The following is a 17,309-nucleotide window of genomic DNA, read 5'->3' as shown; positions in this document are numbered from 1 at the left end:
AGGAAATTATAAGTAAGGTGAAAAGACAACTCTCAGAATATGAGAAAATAATAGCAAATGAAACAAACTGACAAAAGATTAATTTCCAAAATATACAAGCAGCTCATGCAACTCAATAACAGATAAACAAACAACCTAATTAAAAAGTGGGGAAAAGACTTGAACAGATTTTTCTCCAAAGAAGACATACAGATGGCTAACAAACATGTGAAAAAATGCTCATCATCATTCATTATTAGAGAAATGCAAATCAAAACTACAATGAAATATCACTTCACACCAGTCAGAATTGCCATCATCAAAAAGTCTACAAACAGTACATGCTGGAGAGGGTGTGGAGAAAAGGGAATGCTCTTGCACTGTTGGTGGGAATATAAATTGATACAGCCACTATGGAAGACGGTATGGCGATTCCTTAAAAAAAAAAAAAAAAAACTAGGAATAAAAGCACCATATGACCCAGCTATCCCACTCTGAGCCATATACCCTGAGGAAACCAAAATGAAAAAGACACATGTATACCATTGTTCATTGCAGCACTATTTACAATAGCTAAAACATGGAAGCAACCTAGATGTCCATCAACAGATGAATGAAGAATTTACATATACACAGTGGTACATATACACAATGGAATGTTACTCAGCCATAAAAAGGAATGCATTTGAGTCAGTTCTGATGAGGTGGATGAACCTATAAACTATTATACAGAGTGAAGTAAGTCAGAAAGAGAAGGGTAAATATTGTATTCTAACAGATATATACAGAATCTAGAAAAATGGTACCGAAGAACTTATTCGCAGGGCAACAATGGAGAAACAGACATACAGAACAGACTTATGGACATGCAGAGAGGGGAGGAGAGGATGATATGTATGGAGAGAGTAACATGGAAACTTACATTACCACATGTAAAATAAATAGCCAGTGGGAATTTGTTGTACGTCTCAGAAAACTCAAACAGGGGCTCTGTATCAATCTAGAGGGTTGGGATGGGGAGGAAGATAGGAGGGAGGTTTAATATGGAGGGGATATATGTATATCTATGGCTGATTCATGTTGAGGTATGACAGAAAGCAACAAAATTCTGTAAAGCAATTACTCTTCAATTAAAAAGTAAATAAATTTTAGAAGGGTTTTTTTTTTTTTTTAATTATTACATGCTGGGTTTCAGTATTATGTGAGCCAAGAACTTCCAGATGTCAAATCTGGGTTTAAAAAAGGAAGAGTGACTAGGGATCAAATTTCCAACGTTTGCTGGATTATAGAGAAAGCAAGGAAATTTCAGAAACAACATCTATCTCTGTTTCATCAGCTTCTTTACAGCCTTTGACTACATGTATCATGACTAACTGTGGAAAACTCTTAAAGATAAGGGAATACCAGACCATATTTCCTGTCTTCTGAGAAACCTGTATGCAGGTCACAAGCAAGAAATAGAACCCTTTATGGAACAACTGATTGGTTCAAGATCAAGGAATGAGTAAGTCAAGGCTGTTTGCTGTCACCCTGTTTGTTTAAACTATATGTTGAGTATATCATGAGGAATGCCAGGCTGAATGAGTTACAAGCAGGAATCAAGAAAGGTGGAAGAAATAACGACAACCACAGATATGCAGATTATACTAGTCTAGTGGCAGAAAGTGAAGAGGATCTAAAAACCTCTTGATGATGATGTAGGAGGAGAGTGAAAGATTTGGCTTAAGACTGAATATTAAAAAACTGAGATCATGGCATCCAGCTCCATTACTACATGGAAAATAGAAGGGGAAAAGTTGTAATTATTGACAGATTTCCTATTCTTGGATTACATAATCAATGTGGACTGTGACTGAAGCCATGAAATCGGAAGATGATTGTTTCTTGGCAGAAAAGTGATGAAAAACCTATACAGTGAGTTGAAAAGCAGAGACATTACTCTGCCAAAAAAAAAAAAAATCCATATAGTCAAGGCTATGGTCTTCCCAGTAGTCATGCACAGCTGTGAAAACTGGACCATAAAGAAGGCAGAACACCAAAGAATCGATGCCTTTGAACATGGTGCTGGAGAAGACTCCTGAAAGTCCCTTGGACAGCAAGGAGATCAAATCAGTCAATCTTAAGGGAGATCAACCCTGAATATTCACTGGAAGAACTGATGCTGAAGCTGAAGCTCCAGTATTTTGGTCATCTGATGTGAACAGATGACTCTTTGGAAAATTCCCTGTAGCTGGGAAAGATTAAGGGCAAAAGGAGAAGAGAGCATCAGAAGATGAGATGGCTGGCTGGCATCACTGATACAATGAACATGAACTTGGGCAAACTCCAGGAGATGGTGAAAGACAGGGAGGCCTGGCATGCTGCAGTCCATGGGGTCACAAAGAGTCGGACATGACTGGGCAACTGAACAACAGCAACAACAATGTGCCTTCTATGCCTGCCTTCTGGACAGTTTTTATCATAACTGGGTGTTAAGTTTTGTCAAAGGCTTTCCATGTATCTATTGAGATAATATGTTGATTTTATCTTTCAGTTTATTAATATGGTGTATCACATTGATTGATCTGAGTACATTGAATGATCCTTCATCTCTGGGGTAAAGTCCACTTGATAATGGTGTATGATATTTGCAATATGTTGTTGAATTTTGTTTGATAGAATTTTGTTGAGAATTTTTGCATCTATATTCATCAGTGATACTGGCCTGTCATTTTCTATTTTGTGGTATGTTTGTCTGGTTTTGGTATCAGGATAATGGCATCCTCAGAGAATGAGTTTGGGAGTTTTCCTTCCTCTGCAAGTTTCTGGAAGAATTGGAGCAGAATAGGTATTAGTTCTTCTCTAAATTTTTGGTAAAATTCACCTGTGAAGTCGTCAGGTCAAGTACTTTTGTTTATTGGAAGATTTTTATTACAGTTTCAATTTCCATTCTTGTGAGTGGTCTGTTCATATTTTCTATTTATTTCTGGTTCAATTTTGGAAGCTCATACTTTTCTAAGAATTTTTCCATTTCTTAGAACTTGTCTATTCTATTGGCATTTAGTTGCCCGTAGTAGTCTTTTATGATCTTTGTATTTCTCTGTCATTTGTTGTAGCTTCTTTTTTATTTCTAATTTTATTGATTTGCATGTTCTCGCTTTCTTTTTCTTGATGAGTGTGGCCAATGATGAATCTATTTTGTTTATTTTTTCAAATAACCAGCTTTTAGTTTCATTGATCTTTCATTTCTTTTCAGTTTGTTTCTGCTCTGATCTTTATGCTTTCTTTACTTCTACTAACTTTGGGGTGCTTTCTTCTTTTTCTAGTTGCTTTATATGTAATCTTAGGTTCTTTATTTGATGTTTCTCGTGTTTTCTGAGGTAGGCCTATATTGTTATGAACTTTTCTGTTAGCACTGCTTTTACTGAATCCCATAAATTTTGGGTCATCATGCTTTCATTATTATTTGTTTCTATGAATATTTTCATTTCATTTTTTATTTATTCACTCATCTCTTGGTTATCCAGAAGCATGTTGTTTAGCCTCCATGAAGTGAAGTGAAGAAGTGAAGTCTCTCAGTCGTGTCCAACTCTTTGCATAGTCTTTCCCCATGGACTATAGCCTACCAGGCTCCTTGGTTCATGGGATTTTCCAGGCAAGAGTACTGGAGTGGGTTGGCATTTGTGTTTGTGTTTTTATAATTTTTTTCCCTGTAGGTGAAATCCAATCTTACAGCAATGTGATAAAAAATGCAGCTTGGAAATATTTTAATTTTTTTTTTTTAATTTACCAAGGCTTGATTTGTGGCCCAGAATGTGATCTATCCTGGAGAGCATATTATGTGCACTTGAGAAAAAGGTGAACTCCATTTTTTTTTTTTTTCAGATGAAATGCCTTTTGATATCAGTTAGGTCTAACTGGTACAACATATCATTTAAAGCTTGTGTTTCCATATTAATTTTCTGTCTGCATGATCTGTCCACTGGTTTTGAGTGTGGTATTAAGCTCCCTCATTATTATTGTGTTATCATCAATTTCCTGTTTAATAGTTGTTAACATTTGCCTTATGTATTGAGGTGCTCCTATGCTAGGTCTATATATACCAATAATTATTACGTCTTCTTCTTGGATTGAGCCTCATGTAGTGTCCTTCTTTGTCTCTTACAATAGTCTTTATTTTAAATTCTATTTTATCTGATATGAATATTGCTTCCCCTGCTTTCTTTTGGTCTCCATTTGCATAAAATAGCTTTTCCAAACCCCTCATTTTTAGTCTATATGTGTCGCTAGGTTTGAAGTGGGTCCCTTGCAGGCAGCATATACAGCGGTCTTATTTTTGTATCCATTCAGCCAGTCAAAGTCACTTATGTTTAAGCTAATTATTAATGAGTATATGATCATGGCACCTGGTCCCATTGCTTCGTGGGAAATAGATGGGGAAACAGTGGAAAGAGTGTCAGACTTTATTTGGGGGAGGGGGGATCCAAAATCACTGTAGATGGTGACTGCAGCCATGAAATTAAAAGACACTTACTCCTTGGAAGGAAAGTTATGACCAACCTAAATAGCATATTCAAAAGCAGAGACATTACATTGCCAACTAAGGTCCATCTAGTCAAGGCTATGATTTTTCCTGTGGTCATGTATGGATGTGAGATTTGGACTGTGAAGAAAGCTGAGCACCGAAGAATTGATGCTTTTGAACTGTGGTGTTGGAGAAGACTCTTGAGAGTCCCTTGGACTGCAAGGAGATCCAACCAGTCCATTCTAAAGGAGATCAGTCTTGGGTGTTCATTGGAAGGACTGATGCTAAAGCTGAAACTCCAATACTTTGACCACCTCATGCAAAGAGTTGACTCTTTGGAAAAGACTCTGATGCTGGGAGGGATTGGGAGCAGGAGGAGAAGGGGACAACAGAGGATGAGATGGCTGGATGGCATCGCTGACTTGATGGACATGACTTTGAGTGAACTCCAGGAGTTGGTGATGGACAGAGAGGCCTGGTGTGCTGCAATGCATGGGTTAGCAAAAAGTCAGCCACAACTGAGTGACTGAACTGAACTGATAATCCCGTGACGATTTTCTTAATTGTTTTTGGTTAATTTGTATAGGCCTTATCTGTGTTTCCTGCCTAGAAAAGATCCTTTAGCATTTGTTGAAATGTTGGTTTGGTGGTGATAAGTTCTCTCAGCTTTTGCTTTTCTGTAAAACTTTCCATTTCTCCTTTGAATCTGAATGAAATCCTTGCTCAGTAATCTTAGTCATAGATTTTTCTCTTTCATCACTTTAAGTATATCCTGCTATTTCCTTATGGCCTGTGGGGTTTCTGTTGAAAGATCAACTGTTAGCCTTATTGGGATTCTATTTTATGTTATTTGTTGCTTTTCCTTTGCTGCTTTTAATATTTGCTCTTTGTGTTTAATTTTTGTTAGTTTGATTAATATGTGTCTTTGTATGTTTCTCCTTGGGATTTTCCCTGTATGGGAATTTCTGGATTTCTTGAATTTAGGAGGCTATTTCCTTCCCCATATTAGAAAGTTTTTTTAATATTATCCACTCAAATATTTTCTCATGTCCTTTCCTTTTGTCTTCTTCTTCTGGGATGCTTATGAGACAAATGTTGGGGTGCTTAACCAATTTCAATACCTCAAATTGTCCAAGAGGTCACTGATACTTCACTCATTTATTTTTCTTCTCTTTTCTTTATTCTAATATGCTTTATTTCCATCATTCTATCTTTCAGCTCACTTATCCTTTCTTCTGCCTCAGTTTCTCTACTGTTGGTTCTCTTCAGAGTGTTTTTAATCTCAGCTATTCCACTGACCATTACTGATTGACTGTTCTTTATCTCTTCTAGATCCTTGTTGACCATTTTATGCATTTTATCAATTTGTGTCTCTAGTCTATCTGTATCTCCATTTTGTTTTCAAGATTTGGGGTCATCTTTACTATCATTATTCTGAATTCTTTTCCAGGTACATTCCCTATCTCCTCTTTTGTTTGTCTTGGTGGTTTTTTATCTTGTTCCTTCACCTCCTAGTTATGTCTTTGCCTTTATATTTTGTTTAGTTTGCTGTATTTGGGGTCTCCTTTCTTCATGCTGGAGGGTCATAGTTCTTAATTATGGCGTCTGTTCCCTGTGAGTGGGTTTGGACTAGTGGCTTGTGCAGTTTTCCTGGTTGATGGAACTCAAGTCTGTGTTCTCATTGAGGGATCTGGATCTCATCTCTCTGGAGGGCAATGCATTGTCCAATAGTGAGTTTTTGGTTGTGTGTGATTTTGGTATGGCTTTGGTACAGCCTGCCTGTTAATGCTCAGTGTTGTGTTCCTTTACCTTGCTCATATTGGCCGTCTCTGCTAGCAAGTCTCTCTTCTGTTTCTTACCTGCACCCTGATACGAGGAGGCGAAAGTGGCTTATTATTCAGTTGCTCAGTTATTGCTCACTTGCTCAATTATTCTGTGGGGTGGGAGGAACAATGCAAATGCTGCTGGCATGTGTGAGGAGTGCTCCCAGTGGCTGGACTACATGGGGGTCACAATGTGATCATGCAAGATGGGCGTGCACCTCCCAGGACCAAGCCACTCAGGCTCCCATCTGTGCCACTGGGGCATAGTCCCAGGTGGGCCATGCATCTCTTCAGAGGAGTTGGTCTCAGGCTATCATACTCCTGGCAGATCTGAGCTACCCAGGATCCCAGGAAGACATGGGTAGCAACTGGAGGTCTGCTCACAGCATGGCTATAGATGCCATCTCTAGGGCCAGGACTGCAGCAGCCCCTTGCCTTCCACCTCTGGCTGTCGTGCACCTGCCTCTCTGCCTCAAGGGCTATAAATGGCAGCCGGCTTGTCCCCCTTTGTTATTGCCTATGGCACAATCCTTTATTTTGTGAGCACATCAGGGGTCAGAGTGCAGCATTAGGTCCTTACTGTGGGAATGGTCCTTTGTTTCTTTGGCGTTCCCAAGGTTTCCCTGTTCTGTCTGTGCTATGTCACATTAGCCCTCTCAGTGTGTCCTCATGGCATTCAACCCTGGTCTTTTCTTAGAGGATTGACAATGCAGCCTGTGCCTCCACATCCAGCCCCAACTCACTGTGGGCAGATGCAAGCCTGTGAGCCACTTCTTGGCTGGTAATTGCCATTGGCATAATTTCTGTGGTGAATTTTCTCAGTTACACTTCCCTCTGAGGTTCCTAAGCTCCCCACTGACCCAGCCTGTGAGAGGGTTTCCTATTGTGTGAAAAATTATCCTCCATCATGACTCCTTCCTCAAGACAGTTTCCCAGCCCCAAATCCTTTGTCTCTCTTTGCATGTTTATCATTTGCCCTACCTCATTCCAAGGCTTCCTAAGTGGCTCAGATGGTAAAGAATTTTCCTGCAATGTAGGAGACCTGGGTTCAATCCCTGGGTCAGGAAGATTCCCTAGAGAAAGAAATGGCTACTCACCCAGTATTCTTGCCTGGGAAATCCCAAGGACAGAGGAGCCCAGTGGGCTACAGTCCATGGGGATGCAAAGAGTCAGACACGACTGAGTGACTAACACACACCACACCTCATACTGAGGAGACTGGTTTGCTTTTCTGGGCATCTGGATCCTCCACCAGCATTCAGAAGTTGTTCTGTGGGGGTTGCTCTGCACACAGATTATCTTTTGATGTATTTGTTGGGGAGAAAGAGGTCTCTCCACCCTATTTCTCCACCACCTTGGTACCACTACCCTAGAACCTCTTTTGCTGAATCCCATAGGTTTGAAATCATCATGATTTCATTTGCATATTTCTCTAGGTATTTCTTGATTTTATCTCATCCATACATGACTAGCCCTAGTTTTGACTAGAGCTTTGACTATGTTCTACTTTTTAATATGCTGTCCAGGTTCGACATAGCCTTTCTTCCAAAGAGCAAGTTCTTTAATTCCATGACTATAGTCACCATCTACAGTGATTTGGAACCCCAGAAAATAAAGTCTGTCACTGTTTCCATTTTTTTCACATCTATTTAAATATCAGTTAAGTCCATCTGGGTATAATGTGTCATTTAAGACCTGTGTTTTCTTATGGATTTGCTATCTGGATTATCTATCCATTGATAAAAGTGGATTGTTAAAGTCCTCCACTATTATTGTGTTACTCTCAATTTCTCCTTTCATGACAGTTAGTATTTGCCTTATGTATTGAGGTGCTGTTATGTTGGGTGCATGTATATTAATAGTTGCTAATCTTCTTGGATCAATCCCTGCTACTTTGAATCAATCTATAATCTTTCTTTGTTTCTTATAAAATTATTTATTTTACAGCATATTTTGTAAGTCATGGTATTACTACTCCAGCTTTTTAAATTATTTTTTAATCCTTTCACTTATCATCTGTGTCCTAGATCTGAACTTGATTTCTTGTTGATGGCATAAGTATATTTCTTATTTTTTTAATTGATTCAACCAATCTATGTCTTGGTTGAAACATTTAACCCATTTATGTTTAAGGTATTTATTAATGTGTGTGTTCCTATTGCAGGCAGATTCTTTATCTATTGAGCCACCTGGCCATTTTCTTAATTGTTTAGGTTTGTTTTTGTTGTTTTCCCCTTCCTCTTTTGTCCTCTTGCAGTTTGATGACAATCTTTAGTATTCGTTTGTGTCACTTTTTGTGTTTGTGTTTATATCTATTGTAGTTTTGGGGCTTACAGTTCCCATGAGGGTTTTTTGGTTTTTCTTTTTTTTAATGTGGTTTAAAAAAATGTTTTTTGATGTGTTCAACTTTTTAAAATATCTATTGAATTTGTTATGATATTGCTTCTGTTTTATGTTTTGATTTCTTGGCCACTAGGCTGGTGGGAACTTAGCTCCCCAATCACGGACTGAACCTGCACACCCTGAAGGAAGGCAAAATTTTAACCTCTAGACAACCAGATAAGTCCCTCCATGAGGTTTTGATATAGTAGTCTATATATGTACAAGGTTGTTTTGAGTTGCTGGTCTCCTTTGCCTAGAAAAGTTTATTTAGCAACTGTTGCAAAGCTGATCTGTTAGTGCTGAACTCTGTTAGTGTTTGTCTTGTCTGTGAAGACTTTTTATGTCTGTATCAAATCTGGATGAGGGCTTTTCTGGATAGAGTATTCTTGGTTGAAGGCCTTTCCCTTAGTCACTTTAAATATATCATATCACCCCTTTCTGGCCTGCAGATTTTCTGCTGAGTAATCAGCTGATATCCTTATGGGAATTTCCTTGTCAGGTATTTGTCATTTTTCCCTTATTGTTTTTAATATTTTTCTTTCATCTTTAATATCTGTCAATTTGATTTCTATGTGTCTTGGTATGTTTGTCTTTGGGTGTATTCATCCCAGGAATATCTGCACTTCTTGGACTTGGGTTATTGCTTTCTTTCTCATATTAGGGAAGTTTTCTGCTACTAATTTCTTCAAATATTTTTGGGGAATTTTCTTTCTCTGTTCTCTTTCTTGGACCCCCTGTAATGTGAATGTTGGTACATTTAAAATTGTCCCAGAGAGCCCCTATATTGTCTTCATTTTTTTTCATTCTTTTTATCATTATTTTGATCCATGGTAGTGATTTCCACCTTCCATCTTCCAGATCATTTATCCGTTCTCCTGGTCACTTATCCTGCTATTGATTCCTTCTAGCGTATTTTTCATTTCTGTTATTGTGTTGTTCATATATATGTTTGTTCCTTAATTCTTCTAGATCTTAAACATTTCTTGTGTCTTCTCAAAATGTGTCTCCATTCTTTTTCTGAGACCTTAGATTATCTTTACTATCATTACTCTGAATTCTCTTCCTGGTAGATTGTTGATCACCTAGTTGTCCTTATGGGTTTTTGTCTTGTTCCTTCATCTGGGACGTATTCCTGTACCAACTCATTTTGTGTAATTTTCTGTGATTGCAGTTTTTGTTTTTCAGGCTGTAGGGGTATAGTGTTTCTTGCTTCTGCTATCTGACTCCTGTTGGATGATGCTGTCTAAGAGGCTCATACAGCCTTTCTGGTGGGAGGGACTGGTTCCTGCCCACTGGTGGGTGAAGATAGATCTTGTCCATTTTGTGGGGAGGGCTAGGCCAGGGAACTTGTCTAGAGGGCTGTTGGCTCAGGAAGACTTTGAGTAGCTTGTATGCTGATGGGTGGGGACTGTGTTCCTGCCTGTTGGTTGTTTGGCCTGAAGAATTAGAACTGTAGCATGCAGGCTACTGGTTGGGCTAAGTTTTGGTAAGAAAATGGTGGCCTCCCAGAGGGCTACCACAAATGACTACTTCCTTGAATTGCTGCTGCCAGTGTCTTTGTCCTCACAGTAAGGCAGAGCAATCTCTTACTTCTGCAAGAGACTTTTCAACACTAGCAAGTAAGTCTGGCCCTGTTCCTTATAAGTTTACTGCTCTTTTATCTGGGCCCTAGTGCACATGAGACCTTGTGCACCCTCCAAGTGTAGAGTTTCTGTGTCCCCCAGTCCTATGGAATTACAGCAATCAAACCCTGCTGGCTTTCAGAGCCAGATTATCTTCAAGTTCCTACTCTCATTGTCAGATCCCCAGCCCAGGAAGACTCACGTGAGGCTCAGAACTTTCACTTCTGTGGGGGAAATTCTGTGGTACAATTATTTTCAAATTTGTGGTTTATAAACATGGCAGATATGGAATTCGCCCTTCCTGACATGATTCTGCCCTTCCTATCACTTCTTTGTGGATTATCCATTGAATGTAGTGTCTTTTGGTAAGTTCTGGTGTTTTATTGTCAGTGGTTATTCAGTGTTTTTTGTAAGAAGTGATGAAGTCACATCCTTCTACTCCACCATCTTGTCTCTGACCTGGGTTCTATTCAAAGACTTTTGTAATTTCATACGAATTTTACAATTTTTTTTAATGTTTATGTTAAAAATGTCATTGGTATTTTGATAGGGATTTAATTAAACATATGGATCACTTTGAGTGACATAGCATTTTAATAATATCAAGTCTTCTAATCCATGAAAATTGAATATCTTTCCATTCATTTATATTGTCTTTCTTTCTTTCTTCAATTTTTGTATTTTCCAGTGTACAAGTTTTTAATCTCTGGTTAAATTTATTAAAAATTACTTTATTCCTTTTGATGATATTCTAAATGTGATTATTTTCTTAATTTCATTTTTATATTACTTGTTATTAGTGAATAAAAATGCGACTGATTATTTTTAGATATTGATTGTGTAACCTCCAGCTATACTGAGTAATTTATTTGTTTTTAAAATGTTGGTAGTCTTTAGGCTTTTCTACATATAACAGCATGTCATATTCAAACAAAAATTTTATATTTTCCTGTATACTTTGGATGTTTTTCTATTCCTGCTTAATTGCCCTTACTAGAATTTCTAGTAGAATTTTGAACAGGAGTGTTGAAAGTGCATATCTTTATCTCATTCTTGATCTTGAAGGAAAACTTCAGTTTTTCATTGTTAAGTATGATTTTAGATGTAGGCTTGCATATATGGCTTTTATTATGTTGAGGTAAATTCCTTTATGCCTAGTGTGTTGAGATTTTCTATTATAAAAGTGTGTTGAATTTAGTCAGAAATGTTCCTGCATCTATTGAGTTGATTGTACAATATTTACACTTCATTCTGCTAAATTGAGGTACCATATTTATTGATTTATGTTCTATACAGTCAACAAAAACAAGACCAGGAGCTGACTGTGGCTCAGATCATGAACTCATTATTACCAAATCCAGACTTAAATTGAAGAAAGTAGGGAAAACCGCCAGACCATTCAGGTATGACCTAAATCAAATCCCTTATGATTATACAGTAGAAGTGAGAAATAGATTTAAGGGACTAGATCTGATAGATAGAGTGCCTGATGAACTATGGAATGAGGTTCATGACATTGTACAGGAGACAGGGATCAAGACCATCCCCATGGAAAAGAAATACAAAAAAGCAAAATGGCTGTGTGGGGAGGCCTTACAAATAGCTGTGAAAAGAAGAGAAGCAAAAAGCAAAGGAAAAAAGGAAAGATATAAGCACCTGAATGCAGCACTCCAAAGAATAGCAAGAAGAGATAAGAAAGCCTTCTTCAGCAATCAATGCAAAGAAATAGGGGAAAACAACAGAATGGGAAAGACTAGAGATCTTTTCAAGGAAATTAAAGATACCAAGGGAACATTTCATGCAAAGATGAGCTTGATAAAGGACAGAAATGGTAGGAACCTAACAGAAGCAGAAGATATTAAGAAGAGGTGGCAAGAATACACGGAAGAACTGTACAAAAAAAAAAGACCTTCACGACCTGGATAATCATGATGGTGTGATCACTAATCTAGAGCCAGACATCCTGGAATGTGAAGTCAAGTGGGCCTTAGAAAGCATCACTATGAACAAAACTATTGGAGGTGATGGAATTCCAGTTGAGCTCTTTCAAATCCTGAAAGATGATGTTGTCAAAGTGCTGCACTCAATATGCCAGCAAATTTGGAAAACTCAGCAGTGGCCACAGGACTGGAAGAGGTCCCTTTTCACTCCAATCCCAAAGAAAGGCAATGCCAAAGAATGCTCAAACTACAGCACAATTGTACTTATCTCACATGCTAGTAAAGTGATGCTCAAAATTCTGCAAGCCAGGCTTCAGCAATACGTGAACCATGAACTTCCTGATGTTCAAGCTGGTTTTAGAAAAGACAGAGGAACCATAGATCAAATTGCCAACATCTGCTGGATCATGGAAAAAGAAAGAGAGTTCCTGAAAAACATCTATTTCTGCTTTATTGACTATGCCGAAGCCTTTGACGGTGTGGATCACAACAAACTGGAGAATTCTGAAAGAGATGGGAATACCAGACCACCTCACCTGCGTCTTGAGAAATCTGTATGCAGGTCAGGAAGCAACAGTTAGAACTGCACATGGAACAACAGACTGGTTCCAAATAGGAAAAGGAGTATATCAAGCCTGTATATTGTCACCCTGCTTTTTTAACTTATATGCAGAGTACATCATGAGAAACGCTGGATTGGAAGAAACACAAGCTGGAATCAAGATTGCCAGGAGAAATATCAATAACTTCAGATATGCAGATGACACCACCCTTGGGAAGAAAGTGAAGAGGAACCAAAAAGCCTCTTGATGAAAGTGAAAGAGGAGAGTGAAAAAGTTGGCTTAAAGCTCAACATTCAGAAAACGAAGATCATGGCATCCAGTCCCATCACTTCATGGCAAATAGATGGGGAAACAGTGGAAACAGTGTCAGACTTTATTTTGGGGGGCTCCAAAATCACTGCAGATGGTGATTGCAGCCATGAAATTAAAAGACACTTACTCTTTGGAAGAAAAGTTATGACTAACCTAGATAGCATATTCAAAAGCAGAGACATTACTTTGCCAACTAAGGTCCATCTAGTCAAGGCTATGGTTTTTCCAGTAGTCATGTATGGATGTGAGAGTTGGACTGTGAAGAAAGCTGAGCACTGAAGAATTGATGCTTTTGAACTGTGGTGTTGGAGAAGACTCTTGAGAGTCCCTTGGACTGCAAGGAGATCCAACCAGTCCATTCTGAAGGAGATCAGCCCTGGGATTTCTTTGGAAGGAATGATGCTAAAGCTGAAACTCCAGTACTTTGGCCACCTCATGCAAAGAGTTGACTCTTTGGAAAAGACTCTGATGCTGGGAGGGATTGGGGGCAGGGGGAGAAGGGGACCTCAGAGGATAAGATGGCTGGATGGCATCACTTACTCGATGAAAGTAATCTGAGTGAAACTGAGTAAACTCTGGTAGTTGGTGATGGACAGGCAGGCTTGGCGTGCTGCGATTCATGGGGTCACAAAGAGTCAGACATGACTGAGCGACTGAACTGAACTGAACTGAACTGAAACCAATCTTGTATCTCAAGGACAAAGTTTATTTGGTCATATTATATAATTTTCAAATGTACTGCTAATTTCAGTTTGCTAATATTTTGTTGAGGATTTTTACATCACTTTTTATCAGGAATATTGTCTTGTGGTTTTCTTTTTTTGTAGTTTTTTTTTTTTTTTCCCCCCTTTGGCCTGGTTTTGGTATCATAGTAATGCTGTTCTCATAAAATTAGTTTGGAGGGTTGTTTTTTATTCTATTTATATTTTTTTTTCAAAATTTGAAAATGATTGCCAGTAATCCTTCTTTAAATATTTGGTAGAATTCACCTATGAAGTTATCTGGTTCAGGCATTTCTTTGTTGGGTGGTTTTGAGTATTGACTCAATGTCCTTAATCATTATTGATCTGACCAGGTTTTCCATTACTTCATGATTCATTCTTAGTACACTGTATGTTTCTTAGAAGTTATCCAACTTTCTATTCAATGTAGTCTCTTATGACCATTTTTTAAAATTTCTGTGGCATCAATTTTAATGTTTCTTTTTTCACTTCTGAATTTATTGCATATTTTTCTTGGTCCTGCTAGGTGCTCTTCAATTTTAAAAAATCTAGTTTTGATTTTTTTATTGTTTTTCTAGTTATTTCATTTATTTCTGTTCTATTCTTTTTTTTTTTTAGTTGTGATGTAAATTTTGTTATATATTTGGGGTCTTTCCTCTTTTTAAATGCTTGAATCTTTCACTCTAAACTTTCCATTTAGCACTGTTTTTGCTGTATAAGTTATGATATATTGTGTTTCTATTGTAATTGTCTCAAGGTATTTTCTGTTTTCCCTTTTGATTTCTTCTTTGACTCTGGTTGTTCAGGACTGTATTGTTAAATTTCCACATATTTGTGAATTTTCTAATTTTTCTTCTGTTAATGATATTTAGTTTCATTCTATTTTTCTCAGAAGATATTATTTCAATCATAAAATTTTTAATTTTTTTTTGTAGCCTAATAAGCTCTAGCTCAAGATTCCTAGAGAATCTTCAATGCTCACTTGAGAAAAACATGAATTCTATTACTATTGGGTGGAATCTTCTGTATATGTCTACTGGCTTCATCTGTTTACAGTGCTATTCACTCCACTACTACTTTATTAGTAGTCCAACTGGTTGTTTGATCTATATATTATAGTTTCATTGTTGAAAGACGGATATTGAATTCTCTTACTATTGTTGTTGCACTGTATGTTTCATGCTTTAGTTCTGTCAATTTTTCTTTATATTTTTAAGTGCTCTAACATTGGGTAAACACACACAAACGTAAACACACACACACACGTGTATCTTCCAGAATAATTGGTCCTTTAATCATCATATAATTTCCATCTTTTTCTCTAACGAGTTTTTGACTTGAAGTCTATTTTCTCTTGCTCTCTTCTGTTTATCATTTATATACAACATCTTTTATCATGCCTTTAATTTCAGGATATATATATCCTTACATCTAAAGTGAGTGTTTGTAGATAGCACATAGTTGAGTTTTCTTAATATTAGCCACTGTTTCCACTGTTTTCCCATCTAGAGCAATATTGGATAGGAACCTGGAATGTTAGGCCCGTGAATCAAGGCAAATTGGAAGTGATCAAAAAGGAGATGGCAAGAGTGAATGTCAACATTCTAAGAATCAGCGAACTAAGATGGACTGGAATGGGTGAATTTAACTCAGATGACCATTATATCTACTACTGTGGGCAGGAATCCCTAGAAAAAATGATGACTATGATGGAGTAGCCATCATAGTCAACAAAAGAGTCTGAAATGCAGTACTTGGATGCAATCTCAAAAACAACAGAATGACCTCTGTTCATTTCCAAGGAAAATCATTCAATTCAAGTTTATGCCCCAACCAGTAACACTCAAGAAACTGAAGTTGGATGGTTCTATGAAGACCTACAAGACCTTTTAGAACTAACATCCAAAAAAAGATGTCCTTTTCATTACAGGGGACAGGGATGCAAAAGTAGAAAGTCCAGAAACACCTGAAATAACAGGAAAATTTGGCCTCAGAGTACAGAATGAAGTAGGGCAAAGGCTAATTGAGCTTTGCCAGAAGAACACACTGGTCATAGCAAACACCCTCTTCCAATAACACAAGAGAAGACTCTACGTGTGGCCATCACTAGATGGTCAACACTGAAATCAGATTGATTATATTCTTTGCAGCCAAAGATGGAAAAGCTCTATACAGTCAGCAAAAATAAGACTGGGAGCTGCCTGTGGCTCAGATTGTGAACTCCTTATTGCCAAATTCAGACTTAAATTGAAGAAAGTGGGAAAAACCACTAGACCATTCATGTATGACCTAAATCAAATCCTTTATAATTATGCAGTGGAAGTGAGAAATAGATTTATGGGACTAGATCTGATAGACAGAGGGCCTGAAGAACTTTGGATGGAGGTTTGTAACATTGTAAAGGAGACAGGGATCAAGAACATCCTCAAGAAAAAGAAATGCAAAACAGCAAAATGGCTGTTTGAGGAGGCCTTACAAATTGCTGTGAAAAGAAGAGAAGAGAAAAGCAAAGGAGAAAACGAAAGATATACCCATTTGAATGCAGAGTTCCAAAGAATAGCAGAGATGAGAATAAAGGATATAAGATAAAAATAAGAATAAAGATAAGAACAAAAGAGAAATAAGAAAGCCTTCCTCAGTGATCAATGCAAAGAAATAGAGGAAAGCAGTAAAATGGGAAGGACTTCCCTGGTGGCTCAGATGGTTAAGCATCTGTCTACAATGTGGGAGACCTGGGTTCGATCCCTGGGTTGGGAAGATCCCCTGGAGAAGGAAATGGCAATCCACTCCAGCACTATTGCCTGGAAAATCCCATGGACAGGGGAGCTTGGTAGACTATAGTCCATGTGGTCGCAAAGAGTTGGACATGACTGAGAGACTTCACATCACCTCAGAGATCTCTTCAAGAAAATTAGAGATACCAAGGGAATATTTCCTGCAAAGATGGGCTCAATAAAGGGCAGAAATGGTATGGACCTAATAGAAGCAGATGATATTAAGAAGAGGTGGCAAGAATACACAAAATTGTATAAAAAAATCTTCATGACCCAGATAATCACGATGGTGTGATCACTCAAATTTGTGAATCAGCTTCTCATATTCTACTTAAAAAGAATATTTTTTCGTTTTTAATTATCAAATTTTGTGAATAATTTGTTAATTGCTAAATATTTTAATATGTTCTTGTCTATTTTAAATAGTATGATTGTTTATTTTTGTATTTTCATTGAAATATAGTATATAGTGATTTAAATTATTGTGTCTGTTTCAAATGTAGAGCATATTGATCCAGTATTTTTGCACATTATATTCCATTATAGGTTATTACAATGTAATTGGTATTATTCCCTCAACTATAGATTCTATTCTTCTTACTTATCTCTTTCATATTTCATCATTTGTATCTGTTAGTCCCATACCACTATTTTGTTTCTTCCCTACCCTCTTTCCCCTTGGGCCATA

This window comes from Capricornis sumatraensis, chromosome 16 (assembly GCF_032405125.1).
Source record: "Capricornis sumatraensis isolate serow.1 chromosome 16, serow.2, whole genome shotgun sequence".
Lineage (NCBI taxonomy): Eukaryota > Metazoa > Chordata > Mammalia > Artiodactyla > Bovidae > Capricornis > Capricornis sumatraensis.
Note: the sequence above shows the minus strand (reverse complement) of the source record.